Source organism: Balaenoptera ricei, chromosome 1, assembly GCF_028023285.1.
Source record: "Balaenoptera ricei isolate mBalRic1 chromosome 1, mBalRic1.hap2, whole genome shotgun sequence".
In the NCBI taxonomy this organism is placed as follows: Eukaryota; Metazoa; Chordata; class Mammalia; order Artiodactyla; family Balaenopteridae; genus Balaenoptera; species Balaenoptera ricei.
This window is the reverse complement of record NC_082639.1, coordinates 30,553,465-30,568,051: the sequence shown is the minus strand read 5'-3', so window position 1 is coordinate 30,568,051 and position 14,587 is coordinate 30,553,465. Positions and strand designations below refer to the sequence as shown.

The 14,587-nt window shown below is 42.1% G+C and overlaps 1 protein-coding gene across 1 annotated transcript in view; it reads left to right on the top strand.

The window, feature by feature from the left end:
* The window catches only part of EPHA10 (EPH receptor A10), a 41,059-nt gene that overhangs the window by 11,608 nt on the left and 14,864 nt on the right, over positions 1-14,587 (top strand). The gene's annotated exons all lie outside the window — the stretch shown is intronic.

Here is a 14,587-nt window from a genome sequence, read left to right as displayed (position 1 = left end):
AAGTGAATTATCCAAAGTCAGCCAGCTAGTAGTCGAGACCCATCTTTGAACTCAGGTCTGTCTAATACCAAAGCCCTGCTTTTAGCCCCTTGGCCATATAATGCTTTCACTTTTTTTAAATTTATTTTTTATTTATTTTTAGCTGCGTTGGGTCTTCATTGCTGCGCGGAGCGAGAGGGGGCTACTCTTCCTTTCAGTGCGCGGGCTTCTCATTGTGGTGGCTTCTCTTGTTGTGGAGCACGGGCTCTAGGCACGCGGGCTTCAGTAGTTGTGGTGCGTGGGCTCAGTAGTTGTGCGTGGGCTCAGTAGTTGTGGTGCGTGGGCTCAGTAGTTGTGGCTCGTGGGCTCTAGAGCGCAGGCTCAGTAGTTGTGGAGCACGGGCTTAGTTGCTCCGCGGCATGTGGGATCTTCCTGGACCAGGGCTCGAACCCGTGTCCCCTGCATTGGCAGGCGGACTCCCAACCACTGCGCCACCAGGGAAGTCCCTAATGCTTTCACTTTTTACTGAACTTTTTAGAAAAATCAGCAATGGATGTTAATTTTACAAAATGCTTCTTGAGCATCTTTCAAGATGACCACGTTTTTTTGTCTTTGACCTTTCGATACGATGAATTCTATTAATGGATTTTTTCATTGTGAGTTCTTTTTGCCTTCCTAGATTATACCCTACTGCAGATGAGTGTATTATTCTTTTAATATTTGCTGAATTAATTTGCTTATATTTTAATATTTTTTCCATCTACATTTATAAGAGAGAGTAGTTTTTTTAAATTATTGTGTTCTTTGTCAAGTTTTAGCATTTTGGGCTGGCTTTGAAAAAGGCATCAGGAATAATCTCTTCTTTTTTTTTTTTTTTTTAAATTTGGATTTTAAATTTTTATTTATTTATTTATTTATGGCTGTGTTGGGTCTTAGTTCCTGTGCGAGGGCTTTCTCCAGATGCGGCAAGTGGGGGCCACTCTTCATCGCAGCACGCGGGCCTCTCACTATCGTGGCCTCTCTTGTTGCCGAGCACAGGCTCCAGACACGCAGGCTCAGTAATTGTGGCTCACGGGCCCAGCCACTCCGCGGCATGTGGGATCCCCGGGACCAGGGCTCGAACCCGTGTCCCCTGCATTGGCAGGCGGATTCTTAACCACTGCGCCACCAGGGAAGCCCTAATCTCTTCTTTATCTCTGTTCTGGAACAGTTTCAATAGCATAATTATCATTCTTTGAAGGCATGCAAAACTGCCTGGGAAACTGTACCTTGCTGATGTTCCCAATCTTTTCTATAACTTCTTCTTGAATCAGTTTTGTTAATCTGTACTTTCATAGAAAATCTTTTGATGCTCTTTTTCTAATTTATTAACCCAGAAACGCTTATTTAAAAACTTTCCATAGTATCTGGAGTTAACTCTACTTTCTCTTTCTTCATGTTGTGTTCTGTGATTTCTTTTTTAGAATTATTCTGGTCAGAAGTTTATTTTCTTGGTTATGACAAATAACCAGCTCTTGAACTTATCATTTCCACTGCTCTTTACTTTTGTCACTTATTTTATGATTTTATCTTTATTAATACCATCCTCCTGATTTCCTGAAGTCTTTTTCTAGGTGAGTTCAGTGCTTAGTTGTTTTTTTTTTTTTTAATATTTATTTATTTATTTGCCTGTGCCAGGTCTTAGTTGCAGCACGTGGGATCTTTGTTGCTGCAGGCAGGATCTCATTGCAGCATGCGGGCTCTTAGTTGCAGCATGCAGGATCTTTAGTTGTGGCATGCATGTGGGATCTAGTTCCCTAACCAGGGATCGAACCCTGCATTGGGAGCACGGAGTCTTAACCGCTGGACCACCAGCGAAGTCCCAGTGCTTAGTTTTTATATTATAGTTTTAATATTTTAAGCCTATGAAATTTCCTCTGAGAATAGCTTTGGTCACATCCAGTATGTTTTTATACATAATATATCACATTGCTCATATTGTCATTTTCTTTGTAGATATAATTCACATACCATAAAATTTCACTTACCTTTTAAAGTGTACAATTCAGTCATTTTTCCTAGCAACTATCACAAACTCTCTAATTCCAGAACATTTTCATCATCCCCAAAAGAAACCCATTAACAGTCACTCCCCATTCCTCCCACCCGCTCCAGCCCCTAATAACTACTAATCTACTCTCTGTTTCTACGGATTTGCCTATTCTGGGCATTTTATATACATGGAATTATACAGTATGTGGACTTTTATGTCTGGCTTTTTTCACTTAGCATAATGTTTTCAAGGTTTGTCCATGTTGTAGTATGTGTCAGTATGCCATTCCGTTTTATGGCTCACTTAACGTTCCATTGTATGGATATACCACAATTTTGTGTATTCATTCATCAGTTTATGGACTTTGGACTGTTTCTGCTTTTTGGCTATTAGAGTAATGCTGCTATGAACATTCATGTGCAAGTTTTTGTGGAAACATAGGTTTTCAGTCCTCTTGGGTATATACTTAGGAGTGGAATTGCTAGGTCATATGATGTCATAGACTGAATTGTCTCTCCCAGATTCCTATGTTGAAGCCTTAACCCCCAGTGTGACTGTATTTGGAGGTAGGGCCTTTAAGGAAATAATTAAGGTTAATGAGGTCATAAGGGCGAGGCCCTAATCCCAAGGACTAGTGTCCTTAGGAGAAGAGGAACAGACACCAGAGCTCATTTGCTCTCTTTGTGCATACACAGAGGAAAAGACAGGTGAGGACACAGCAAGAAGGTGGCTGTCTGCAAGTCAGGAAGAGAGCCCTCACTAGAATACAAATATGAATCTGCAAGCATCGTCTGGGATTTCTAGCCTTTAGAACTGTGAGAAAATACATTTTTGTTGTTTAAGCCACCCAGTCTACAGTATCTTGTTATGGCAGCCTGAGCTGACCAATACATATGGAAACTTTTTTATCTTTTTGAGGAGCTGCTGAACTTTTTGAGGAATTGCCAGACTGTCTTCCAAAGCAACTGTACCTTTTTACATTCCCACCAGCAAATGTACAAGGCTTCCAGTTTCTCCACCTCCTCACCAACACTTGTTTGTCTTGCTGATCTTAGCCATCCTAGTGGATATGAAATGGTATCTCACTGCAGTTTTAGTTTACATTTCCATAATGACTAATGATGTTGAACCTCTTTTCATGTGCTGGGTTTTCTTTTTGTCATTGAGTTATAAGAGGTTTTTTGTCTAATCTGTATATTCTGTATACCTTTGTATTACTTTCCTAGGGCTGCTATAACAAAGTACCAAAAATTGGATGGCTTAAAACAAAAGAAATTTCTTGTCTCACACTTCTGGAAGCTAGAAGTTTGAAATCAAGGTGTCAGCTGGGCCATGCTTTCTCTGACTGCTCTAAGGGAGAATCCTTCCTTCCTTCTAGCCTCTGGTGTTTGCTGGCAGTCCTTGGCCTTCCTTGGTTTGTAGATGCATCACTCCAGTCACATGGCCCTCTTTTCCCTGTGTGTCTCCACATCATCTTCTCTGTATGAGAGTCCCTCTCTGTGTCTAAATTTCCCCCCATTCAGAAGAACACCAGTCACATTGGATTAGGGCCCACCCAAATGACTTCATGTTGACTTGATTACCTCTGTGAAGACCATATTTCCAAATAAAGTCACATTCTAGAGGTATTGGGGGTTAGGACCTCAAAATATCTTTTTTGGGGGACACAGTTTAACACATAATGACCATTATGATACATGGTTTGCTAATATTTTCTCCTACTCTGTGGGTTGCCACTCACTTTTTTTTCCAACGGAGATGTAATTGACATATAACATGATATTAACTTCAGGTATACAACTTAATGATTTGATATTGGTATATATTGTAAAATGATCACACAATAAGTCTAGATCATCCACAGCCACACATAGTTACAAGAACTCTTAAGATCTACTCTCTTAGCAAATTTTTTTTTTTTTGGCCACACTGCACAGTTTGCCGGATCTTAGTTCCCTGACCAGGGATTGAACCCAGGCCTTTGGCAGTGAATATGTGGAGTCCTAACCACTGGATCGTCAGGGAAGTCCCAGAAATTTTCAAATATACAATATAGTATTATTAACTATAGTCACCACGCTGTACATTACATCTCCAGGACTTATTTATTTTATAACAGGAAGTTTATACCTTTTGACCACCTTCACCCATTTAAAAAAAAATTTTTTTTTAACTTCTTTATTGGAGTATAATTGCTTTACAATGTTGTGTTAGTTGCTGCTGTATAACAAAGTGAATCAGCTATACATATATATACGTTCCCCATATCTCCTCCCTCTTGCATCTCCCTCCCACCCTCCTTATCCCACCCCTCTAGGTGGACACAAAGCACCAAGCTGATCTCCCTGTGCTATGCGGTTGCTTCCCACTAGCTATCTGTTTTACATTTGGTAGTGTATATATGTCCATGCCGCTCTCTCACTTCGTCCCAGCTTACCCTTCCCCCTCCCCGTGTCCTCAAGTCCATTCTCTACATCTGCGTCTTTATTCCTGTCCTGCCCCTAGGTTCTTCAGAACCTTTTTTTTTTTTTTAGATTCCATATATATGTGTTAGCATACGGTATTTGTTTTTCTCTTTCTGACTTACTTCACTCTGTATGACAGTCTCTAGGTCCATCCACCTCACTACAAATAACTCAATTTCGATTCTTTTTATGGCTGAGGAATATTCCATTGTATATATGTGCCACATCTTCTTTATCCATTCATCTGTCGATGGGCACTTAGGTTGCTTCCATGTCCTGGCTATTGTAAATAGAGCTGCAGTGAACATTGTGGTACATGACTCTTTTTGAATTATGGTTTTCTCAGGATATATGCCCCGTAGTGGGACTGCTGGGTCATACGGTAGTTCTATTTTTAGTTTTTTAAGGAACCTACATACTGTTCTCCATAGTGGCTGTATCAATTTACATTCCCACCAACAGTGCAAGAGGGTTCCCTTTTCTCCACACCCTCTCCAGCATTTATTGTTTGTAGATTTTTTTTTTTTTAATAAATTTATTTATTTTTATTTATTTATTTTTGGCTGTGTTGGGTCTTCGTTTCTGCGCGAGGGCTTCCTCTAGTTGCGGCAAGCGGGGGCCACTCTTCATCGCGGTGCGCGGGCCTCTCACTATCGCGGCCTCTCTTGTTGCGGAGCACAGGCTCCAGACGCGCAGGCTCAGTAGTTGTGGCTCACGGGCCTAGTTGCTCCGCGGCATGTGGGATCCTCCCAGACCAGGGCTCGAACCCGCGTCCCCCGCATTGGCAGGCAGACTCCCAACCATTGCGCCACCAGGGAAGCCCCTGTTTGTAGATTTTTTGATGATGGCCATTCTGAGTGGTGTGAGGTGATACCTCATTGTAGTTTTGAGTTGCATTTCTCTAATGATTAACCTTCACCCATTTTGCCCACCTCTCACCTCCACCTCTGGCAGCCACCTGTCTTTCACTTTCTTAGTAGTGTCCTTTGAAGCTCAGAGTTTTAAATTTTGATCAAGTCCAGTTTATCTATTTTTCTTTAGTTGCTTGTGCTTTTGGTTTCATATCTAAGAAACCATTGCCTAAATCAAGGTCATGAAGACTTACACCTGTGTTTTCTTCTAGTATTGTAGTTTCGACTAAAATTATCTTATTTTATTTATTTATTTTTAAATTTATTTTTGGCTGTGTTGGGTCTTTGTTACTGCACACGGGCTTTCTCTAGTTGCGGCGAGCAGGGGCTACTCTTTGTTGAAGTGCGCGGCCTTCTCATTGCAGTGGCTTCTTTTGTTGCGGAGCACAGGCTCTAGGCACGCAGGCTTCAGTAGCTGTGGCACACAGGCTCAGTAGTGTGGCTCGTGGGCTCTAGAGCGCAGGCTTAGTAGTTGTGGAGCATGGGCTTAGTTGCTCTGCGGCATGTGGGATCTTCCCGGACCAGGGCTCGAACCCGTGTCCCCTGCATTGGCAGGCGGATTCTTAACCATTGCACCACCAGGGAAGTCCCCAATGTTTACTTTTTAAAGTAACTATTGTGGTTTTCTTTGAGGGCTAAGGTATGGTAAACATTTTAACTATTCTATGGCTACCTTGAAGCAATGCATATTATCTTTATACTGCAGTGTTCTCTCTCTCCCCCTCCATCTCCATATATATTAAGTACTATATTATTCAATTCTCCTATTTCCTTCTTATTGTCTACTTGATGTTCCAAGGACTAAGAGGTTTAACTTTCCCATTCTGCTTGTAATTTTGTTAAATTCCTTATATTTGTAATGACTTTTAAATATTTTGATTTTGCTAATGCATTTTTAGTTTTCCTACACGCCTTTCTCACTTTCTCCACTTTTATCTCATCTCATCCTGTTTCTTTTTCTTCTCCATCTGTTTTCTCTTCGTGGCCTTCTGCTCCTATTTCAGGAGGCTGTGTTTTCTTTCATCTTCTTGAAGATGCCAAACAGTCTCCTTACTTGTTCTTCTAACTGTCATATTAATCGCTCTTAAAGATCTGCTCCTCCTGAGTCTTCATTTTTTAAAAAAATTTATTTATTTATTTTTGGCTGCTTTGGGTCTTCGTTGCTGCGTGTGGGCTTTCTCTAGTTGTGGCGAGTGGGGGCTACTCTTCATTGTGGTGCGCGGGCTTCTAACTGTGGTGGCTTCTCTTTGCTGTGAGCATGGGATCTAGGCGTGTGGGCTTCAGTAGTTGCGGCGTGCAAGTTCAGTAGTTGTGGCTCGCGGGCTCTAGAGCGCAGGCTCAGTAGTTGTGGCGCACGGGCTTAGTTGCTCCGCGGCATGTGGGATCTTCCTGGACCAGGGCTTGAACCTGTGTCCCCTGCATTGGCAGGCAGATTCTTAACCACTGTGCAACCAGGGAAGTCCCCTCCTGAGTCTTTAGAGTAATACTTTTTTTTGCTTATTCAGAAATATTTTTTCATATGCCCAATTTCTTAGTGTTTTCTATTTACTTGTTCTCGAACAAGGAAATAGGTGATGTTGGCCAAAAAAAACAAAAACCAAAACAAGATACATGAATTGTTCTTTTTACTGGTTTGTGAGGCTTTCAGCTGCAAGTAACAATACGTCTCAGTGCAAATGACATTTGACTGAAATGACTTATTAGCTTACCTAAGAAGAGGAGAATTAGATCTTGGTTAATTCAGCAGCTCAACAGTGCCCTCAAGGACCCAGGTTCTTTCTTTCTCTCCACTCTGCCATCCTTATAACATAGGGTGGCTCCCTTATGGTGGCAAGTTGGATGCAGCTGCTCCAAACATCATCATGTCCTTACCATCCAGGGCAGAAAAAGAACTGTTTCTTCCTTGTTGGTATCTTTTTTTTTTTTAGTTGTGACTCTATTCCTTTATTTCTTTTTTCTTAATAGATCTTTATTGGAGTATAATTGCTTCACAATACTGTGTTAGTTTCTGTTGCACAACAAAGCGAATCAGCCATATGCATACACATGTCCCCATATCCCCTCCATCTTGAGCCTCCCTCCCATTCTCCCTATCCCACCCCTCTAGGTCATCACAAAGCTCCGAGCCCGTCTCCTTGTGCTATGCTGCTGCTTCCCACCAGCCAGCTGTTTTACATTCGGTAGTGTATATGTGTCGATGCTACTCTCCCTTTGCCCCAGCTTCGCCCTCCCACCCCATGTCCTCAGTTGCAGGGCAGGAATAAAGATGTAGACATAGAAAATGTTGGTATCTTTTTAAAAGCCAGAAACCTTTCCCATAATCCCTCCTCCCCTTAGGTGATTTCTCCTTTTGTTGGCCAGAACTGGATTATGAACCCAACCCTAACCCAATTATTGGCAAAGGGAATGAGTGCACACAGTTGTTTTAGAACAATCAGAATTAACCTGAGTCATCTCAGGGCAGACAGTAGACCCTGAATCAAAAACTGGGCTCAGTCAGCAGGGAAGGGGGACATGGCCGTTGAATAGGTTTCCAGTAGTGTCTGCTGTACTCTCAGCCCCACTTTGGTGCTAACTGATCTCATTACCAATCTACAGTGGGAGGGCAGGTGCTTGGGCTCAGGTTTTAGCTCCACTGTCAGGATTTATCAGGCTTTCATCTAACATAGCTCTGCGGGGCTGAAATGCAACCTTCTCCTACCTCTATATCCTGGCCATCTGATAACTTTCAACAAATGCAGTTTTAAAAAATGACATTCCTGGCTCTTTCCTATCTCTGCCCTCCATCTGTATCTACAAGGGATTGTGCCCCTTCCTAGGATGTTTCATCACTCTTCTTCCCTTTGTGCCTACATCTTTTCTGGGAGCTGCCATCTCCAAGTGTATCTAGGCTGAGAGGCACTCTCCGGGGATAGGGAAGAACACTTTTCCTCCAAAGCAACTATGCAGTAGAGTGATGGCTGTGCATTCGTTGTCCAGTTGACAAAGACCTTGCTTTTTTTTTTTTTTAAGGGTCAGACAGTGGGAGGAAGGATAAAGGATCTTCCAAGTTATTTTTAGGATGGGAGGCAATGTCACTCTGTGAGCAGCATAGCCTGGGGGTGTACTACAATTGTATTTTTCAGTCCAGTACCACTGGCTTTATCGTAGGTGGAAATATGCCACTCTACTCCCCATCACCCCATTCTGGCAATCAGCTGTCAATATTAGTTTACGGTGACATTCTGTGTTTTCAACTCTTTGTGTCTTTGGGTTTTTGGGTTTTTTTTGTTTTTTTTTTTTTGTTTATTTATTTATGGCTGTGTTGGGTCTTCGTTTCTGTGCGAGGGCTTTCTCTAGTTGCGGCAAGCGGGGGCCACTCTTCATCGCGGTGCGCGGGCCTCTCACTATCGTGGCCTCTCTTGTTGCGGAGCACAGGCTCCAGACGCGCAGGCTCAGTAGTTGTGGCTCATGGGCCTAGTTGCTCCACGGCATGTGGGATCTTCCCAAACCAGGGCTCGAACCCGTGTCCCCTGCATTGGCAGGCAGATTCTCAACCACTGCGCCACCAGGGAAGCCCGTATCTTTGGGTTTTAATTAGAATTTGGGAGAGACTGGAGGTGGGGCCTGCTAGATGGTTACCATTTAAAACTGGAAGCCATGTTTATACGCTTTTCTAAGAGTGAGCTCCATGTGCCCTTCTCTCCACTTCCTCGGCCCGGTGCCACCTGCTGTCCACTTCCCCTCTATCCCCTGAAGTCACCAGGAACCTCCACATTGTTAAAGCCAGTGGGCACTTTGAATCATCTTGCCCTGTCTCTGCTCAGCATATGACACTGCCAACCAGCGGCTCCTCTTGCTGGTAAACTTGGTATTGAATGCTTGTTCTGTGTCATGTATTGTGCTAAGCTCTCCATATGCATTAATTCATAAAATTCTCACAGCAGGCCTAAGGAGGTCATTATTGTTTCCAATCTACATATAAGGAAACCGAGGCTCTTGCTTGTGGCCCAATAGCTAATAACTGGAAGAGTCAGGAAGGAACCTTCCTAAATGTTCTCTTCCCTGGGCTTCTGTAGCCTCCTTTGCTCCTGGTTTTTCCTCCTACCTCTCTGGCTTCTCCTTTCCAAGCTCCTCTTCCTTTGCCTGCCTTTTCTTGGGCTTGTTTCCTGAAAGCTTTGCCTTCTCTCTCTCTGTGCATTGCCCTGGGCAGTTTCATCGAATCACCTCCTGATGGCTCTCAGATCTCTATCACCCTCCCAGATACCTTTTGGGAGCCTTGGAACCACTTATCCAGCTACCTTTCTGGCATCTTCTCTTGGGAATCTCTCTGCTCAACACACTTAAAGTGAAGTCATGATCTTTCCTCCCAGTAACCTGGTGGTACCTTATTCTGGCATGATTACACTATTGTTTGTTTCTTTTTGTTTGCTACTGTCTGTCCCCCCATTATCTAGACTAGGTTCTCAAATCTGTCTGCACACTGGAATCATTGAGAAGCTTTTAAAAAAGATGCTAATGCCTGAGTCCCACCCCACAGAAATTATGATTTAATTGCTTTGGGTTTATGACCTGGGCATCAATACTTTTTTTAATTGTGGTAAAAAAACATATAACATGAAATTTACCACATTAACCATTTTTAAGTGTACAGTACAGTAGTGTTAACTATATGCAATTATTGTACAACAGACCTCTAGAACATTTTCATCTTGCAAAATGCAAACTCTATACCCCTTGAACAACAACTCCTCTTTCCCCCTCCCCCCAGACCCTGGCAACCACCATTCTACTTTCTAAGAGTTCGATTACTTTAGATAATTCATAGAAGTGGAATCATGCAGAATCTGTCTTTTCGTGACTGGCTTATTTCACTCAGCATAATGTCCTCAAAGTTCATCCATGTTGTTGCATGTGATGGGACTTCCTTTTTTTAGGCTGAATAGTATTCCACTGTATGTCTACATCACATTATTTTTTCCCCCAGCTTTATTGAGATATAATTGAATTACACCTTTGTGTAAGTCTAAGGTGTACAATGTGATGATTTGGTGTATGTGTGTGTTGTGAAATGATTGCCATGGGAAGGTTAGTTAACACATCCGCCACCTCACATACATATGTTTTATGAGTCTGGTGAAAACATTCAAGATCTCTCTTAGCAGTTTTCAAGTACACCATGCCATACATTAGATCCCCAGATGTAATTCATCTTATAATTGGAAGTTCCTACCTTTGACCAACATCTCCCCATTTCCCCCACCCCCTAGCTCTTGTCAAAAACCAATCTACTCTCTGTTTCTATGAGTTTGGCATTTTTATTTTTTTAAAATTATATATTTATTTATTTATTTATGGCTGCATTGGGTCTTCGTTGCTGCATGAGGGCTTTCTCTAGTTGCGGCGAGCGGGGGCTACTCTTCGTTGTGGTGCACGGGCTTCTCATTGCGGTGGCTTCTCTTGTTGTGGAGCACAGTCTCTAGGTGCACGGGCTTCAGTAGTTGTGGCACGTGGGCTTCAGTAGTTGTGGCTCGCGGGCTCTAGAGCACAGGCTCAGTAGTTGTGGCGCATGGGCTTAGTTGCTCAGCGGCATGTGGGATCTTCCTGGACCAGGGCTCGAACCTGCGTCCCCTGCATTGGCAGGTGGATTCTTAACCACTGCGCCACCAGGGAAGTCCCGAGTTTGGCATTTTTAGATTCTACATATAAGTGAGATCATGCAGTATTTGTCTCTCTCTGTCTTATTTCACTTAGCATAATGCCCTCAAGGTGCATCTGTGTTTTTGCTAATGGCAGGATATTTTTTTTTAATCGCTGAAAAACATATCATTAAATATATACGTATATAATTTTCTTGTCTTTATCCATTCATCTGTCAACAGACACTTATGTTGTTTCCATATCTTGGCTATTGTGAATAATGCTGCAGTGAACATGGAAGTACAGAACTTTCTTCAAAATTGTGATTTCATTTCCTTGGGCTATATACTCAGAAGAGGGATTGCTACATCACATGGTAGTTCTATTTTTATTTTATTGTATTTTTTTTTTTAATTTTTAAATTTTAGGCTGTGTTGGGTCTTCGTCTCTGTGCGAGGGCCCTCTCCAGTTGCGGCAAGCGGGGGCCACTCTTCATCGCGGTGTGCGGGCCCCTCACTATTGCGGCCTCTCTTGTTGCGGAGCACAGGCTCCAGACGCGCAGGCCCAGCCGCTCCACAGCATGTGGGATCCTCCCAGACCAGGGCTCGAACCCGTGTCCCCTGCATTGGCAGGCAGATTCTCAACCACTGCGCCACCAGGGAAGCCCTATTGTATTTTTTATCAATTTTTTAATTGAAGTATAGTTGATTTACAATGTTGTGTTAATTTCTGCTGTACAAAGTGATTCAGTTATACGCATATATACATTTTAAAATATTTTTTCCATTATAGTTTATCATAGGATACTGAATATGGTTCTCTGTGCTATTCAGTAGGACCTTGTTTTTTATCCATTCTATGTATAAAAGCTTACATCTGCTAAACCCAACCTCCCACTCCACCCCTCCTCCTGCCCCCTCCCCCTTGGCAACCACCAGTCTGTTCTCTATGTCCTTGATTCTGTTTATTTTTCATAGATAGGTTCATTTGTGTTATCTTTTAGATTCCACATGTTAAGTGATATCATATGGTATTTGTCTTTCTCTTTCTGACTTACTTCACTTAGTATGATAATCTCTAGTTGCATCCTATTTTTATTTTTTTAAGGAACCTCCATACCGTTTTCCATAGTGGCTGCACCAATTTACATTCCCACCAACAGTGCACAGGGTTCCAATTTCTCCATAGCCTCGTCAACACTTGTTATTTTCTGTTTTTTTGTTTGTTTTGTTTTGTTTGCTGTTGTTGTTGTTTGTTTCTTTTTGATCCTAACACGTATGAGGTGATATCTCATTGTGATTTTGACTTCCATTTCCCTGATGATTAGTGATATTGAGTATCTTTTCATGTGCTTATTGCCCATTTGCACATCTTCTTTGGAGAAATGTCTATTCAAGTCCTCTGCCCATTGCGTTATTTGTGGGTTTTTGTTGTTATTGTTGAGTTGTAGGAGTTCTTTTTATATCCTGGATATTAACCCCTTATCAGATATGTGGTTAGTAAATATATTCCCCCATTCCATAGACTGCTTTTTCACTCTGTTGATTGTTTCCTTTACTGTACAGATGTTTTTAGTTTGATGTAGTGCCATTTGTCTATTTTCGCTTTTGTTGCCTGTGCTTTTGGTGTCATAGTCAAGAAATCATTGCCAAATCCAATATCATGAAGCTTTTCCTCTATATTTTTTTCTAGGAGTTTTATAGTTTCAGGTCTTACATTTAGGCCTGTATTTCATTTTGAGTTAATTTTTGTATGTGGTGAAGGTAAGGGCCCAAATTCATTCTTTTGCATGTGGATATTCAAATACCCCAGCACTAGAGACTTCCCTGGTGGTCCAGTGGTTAAGACTCTGCGCTTCCAATGCAGGGGGCATGGGTTCAATCCCTGGTTGGGGAACTAAGATCCACATGCTGCACAGCGTGGCCAAAAAACAAAACAAAACAAAAATCAAATTCTCCAACATCATTTGTTGAAGATACTTTCCTTTTCCCATTGTGTGGCCCTGACCTCCTTGTAGAGGAGCATTTGACCATATATGTGAGGGTTTACTTTTGGGCTGTCTGTTCTGTTCCATTGGTCTATAGTTCTGTTTTTATGCCAAGTACCATACTGTTTTGTTTACTGTAGGTTTGTAACATTTTGAAGTAAAAAAGTGTGAGGCTTCCAGGTTTGCTTTTCTTTCTCAAGATCATTTTGACTGTTCATGGTCCTTTGAGATTCCATATGAATTTTAGAATTTTTTTTCTATTTTTGCAAAAAATGCTATTGGGATTTTGATAGGAATTGCACTGAATTTTTTTAGGTCACTTTGGGTAGTATGGACATTTTGACAGTATTAAGTGTACACTCCATAAATATGGATGTCTTTTTTTTAAAAAAACACAGATTTTATTTATTTATTTATTTATTTATGGCTGTGTTGGGTCTTAGCTGTGGCACGTGGGATCTTTTGTTGCAGTACGCGGGCTCTTCATTGCGGTGCGTGGGCTTCTCTCTAGTTGTAGCACATGGGCTTCTCTCTAGTTGTGACGTGCAGACTCTGTAGTTGTGGCACATGGGCTCTGTAGTTGTGGCGTGTGGGCTCAGTATCTGCGGCATGCAGGCTTAGTTGCCCCGCGGCATTTGTGATCTTATTTCCCCGAACAGGGATTGAACCCACGTCCCCTGCATTGGAAGGAAGATTCTTAACCACTGGACCACCAGGGAAGTCCCAATAAATATGGATGTCTTTCTGTTTATTTGTGTTTTCTTCAGTTTCTTTCAGCAGTGTCTTGTAGTTTTCAGTGTGCAAGTCTTTTACTTTTCTGGATAAGTTTGTTCCTAAATATTTTATCTTTTTTGATGCTATTGTAAGTGGGATTGTTTGCTTAATTTCTATTTCATATTGTTCATTGTTACTGTGTAGAAATGCAAATGATTTTGTGATTTGATTTTGTATCCAGCAACTTTGCTGTATTTGTTTATTAGTTCTAACAGTGTTTTCTGTGGAATCTTTGGGGTGTTCTACATATAAGATTATGTCATCTGTAGAGAGAGATCATTTTACTTCCTCCTTTCCAATCTGGATGCCTTTTATTTCTTTTTCTTGCCTGATTGATCTGTCTAGGACTCCCAGTACTGTGTTGAATAGAAGTGGCAAGAGTGGGCATCCTTGTCTTATTCCTGATCTTCAAGGGAAAACTTTCAGTTTTTCACTATTGAGTATGATGTTAGCTGTGGGCTTTTCATATATGGCCTTTATTATGTTGAGGTAGTTTCCTTCTATCCCTAGTTTGTTGAGTATATTACCTCTTGCCCAGACTATTAGAATAGTTAAGTAGCTCGTCTTCCTGCCTTCTTTGCTCTCTAATGTCTCCAAACCGCAGAGAGTGTAGAAAGAGCCTGGGGGATTAGAACCAGCCACCATGAGGAAAGCTGGAGTATAGGGTGTGGGCAAGCAGCACGTGGCCTGATGCTTTCCCCCTAGGAGCCAGGGAAGCAGACAGCTGTGGGGTGAGAGGGGCCTCCCTTCCCTCTAGTCCCGCAGACGCTATCCCTCAAGCCCCGCGCCTCAGGAACATCCTGTCCCCCACAGCCCCTTT